Here is a 2,885-nt window from a genome sequence, read left to right on the forward strand (position 1 = left end):
CTGGTATTGTAGGCATGAGGCATCACCATCTACCTAGTTGGTCATGAGTGACTTTAAGGAAGTAAAACGCTCACATGTCCAGAAGAGAGCAGCCATGATGTGGCGTGAATGGCGCTCCACACCCCCACGATGTGGCTGAAATACCGAATCCTCAAATTCATATGCTGTGGGTATTTGGAGGCAGAAACATTGTAAGCTAATTACATTTAGATGAAGTACTTAGGTATGGGCTTCCAAGAGGGGACTGAAGCTTTGTAAGAAGAGGAAGTGACATGTCTTTATCTCATCCATGTTTTGCCTTCCACCATTTTACATCGTGAGGCCCTTGCTAAAAGGTGAGCTGTGTCAGCTCCATGCTCTTGATTTCCCAGACTAAATAAACTTCCCAGACTGAATACAATTTGAGTCTTTGTAAATTAGTTGGTCTCAATTATTTTGTTATAGCAACAGAAATGAGGCCAAAGTAGACAGCAATATTATTACCATATCATCCATTATGAAAATGAAAAGGCAAACATCCAAGCTTTATTAGCCTGTCCAAATTTCCCTCCTGATTGAGTCATTTACCTCTTATCAGGACCAGTGCATACTATACTTAAATTCTATACCCATCCCTCTTATTAAGTATAGTGTGCACTGGTCCTGATAAGAGGTAAATGACTCAACATAACCATGGGTACCCAAATATTGACTCATAGCTCTTGTACTGTTTGGATCTAATATCCACATATTAAGGATGCCATATGCCTTTTGTTCCTTTGGTCTTGGCTTATCTCACTCAGTATGAGTTCCTCTAATTTCATCCACTTCCCAGTGAATGCCATTATTTTATCTTGTCTGTTGGCTATGTAGAATTCCATTGTATATAAATATATATATATATATGTGTGTGTGTGTGTGTGTGTGTGTGTGTGTGTGTGTGTATGTATATATCTATGTAGGATTCCATTGTGTATATATACATATGTTACATATGTGTGTATATATATATGCAATACATTTTTTGTATCAATTTATCTGCAGTAGGGCATCTGGGTTGTGAATAGTGAAGAGATAAACATGGCTGAGCAGGTGTCCTTATCATATCCTGGGTTATGATGCTCAAGGTAGATGCCCAGGAGTGGTATGGAAGAATTGTAGCGAAGGCCAATTTTCAGTTTTTTCAGAAACCTCCAAACTGCCTTCCACAGTGGCTGAACTAGTTTACATTCCCACCAGCAGTGCAGTAGGGTTCCACTTTCTCCACAACCCCACCAGAATCTGTCATTGTCTGAATTCAGAATATTGGCCATTCTAATTGGGATAAAGTGGTATCTTAGGGTTGTTTTTATTTGCATTTCCTTTATGACCATGAATGATGAGCAGTTTCTCATGTTTTTCTGCCATTTTAACCTCTTCTTTGGATAAGTCTCTCTTTAGTTCCCTTGCCCATTTAGTGATTGCTTTGCTGTGTTTGGTTGTTGGGGGGATTAGTTTCTTGAGTTATATGTAGATACTAGATTTGTGTGATGTATTATTGGTAAATATCTTTTCCCGGTTGGTTGGCTGTCTTTCTGCTTTAGTAGCTATGCTTTTATCTGTGCAGAAGCTTTTTTATTTTTAGGTAGTACCATTTGTGGAGTCTCTCTCCAATCTGTTGTGATCCCTGGACTCTGTTCAAGAAGTTTTTGCCTGTTTCTATGATTTCTGTGTCTCTCCTACTCTATAATGTAGCAGTTTCGAGGTTTCAGGTCTGATACTGAGGTCTTTGATCCACTTTTAGTTAATGCTTGTGCATGGCAATAGGCTGGGATCAATTTTTAGTTTTTTGTATATGGCTGCCCAGTTTTGCCAGCACCAATAACTGAATAGGCTGTGTTTGTTCCTCTGTATATTTCTGGCTCCTTTGTCATATATAAGTTGACTCTAGGTATGTGTTTTTATTTCTGGATCTTCTGTTCTGTTCCATTGATCTTCTGGTCTATTTTTGTACCAATATCATGCTGTTCACTTCTTTAATTTTTAATAGTTCTTTTTTCTTAGGATATTTTCATTTTTTCATAAAGGAATGCAAATTACCATGATCAAATATACCCTCTCCATCACTCTCCCTTTTCTAGTGTCCCTCTTTTAAAAGCAATTTCAACAGGCTTTATGCTTCTATTTTTATAGCATATATGGTGTACATAAACCACATCTGCTCTCACTATCTCATCCTGTTACCCCAATGTGGCCCCCCTCCATACATAGAGATTGTTTGACTTTCCCACCATTCATTTTTGGAAATACATTAATTTTACAAAGGTGTTCAACCATGATATTTAACATGTGTATATCTTATGCTGTATACAGAGTTAGCACCCTCTATTGCTCTTTCTTTCTCATCCTGTTACATCTCCACACACCTTGTAGAGCAATTTTCAGTGAGATGTCTTATATAACTAAAAGACTATTTGGGGGAAAAGAGAGGAACTATGGAAGATGAACCATATTGGAATTTATTTGTTTTTGAAGTATTATTATCTAAACTAGGTGCAAATGACTATTAATAATTATAAGTGGCAAATGATAAAGTCTCTGAACATAATTTCTTTTCAAGCCTAAAGCTGCACTTGGACACGATAAATTAAACAGGACTATAAACATTCACACAGTGAGATCAAAGAAGTATATTCTTAGGAGAGAATATACTCAAGGGCTCAATAGTTATGTACATATGATTATAAAAATGTTGCTTATCAAAACGAACTACAAGAAACAGAAAGAAGAGGTTATTTATTGTTCTGTTCTTTATTTTTGTTTCTCCTCCCACTTTTATGTCACTGTTTTTGATTCCTGTACCCTTTGTCTTGTATGTAAGTTTATCTGATTTGGGGAAAGAAGAGGATGCATGGAAACAGTGAGAC

This window comes from Megascapheus bottae, chromosome 3 (genome assembly GCF_031878675.1).
Source record: "Megascapheus bottae isolate mThoBot1 chromosome 3, mThoBot2.hap1, whole genome shotgun sequence".
Taxonomy (NCBI): Eukaryota; Metazoa; Chordata; class Mammalia; order Rodentia; family Geomyidae; genus Megascapheus; species Megascapheus bottae.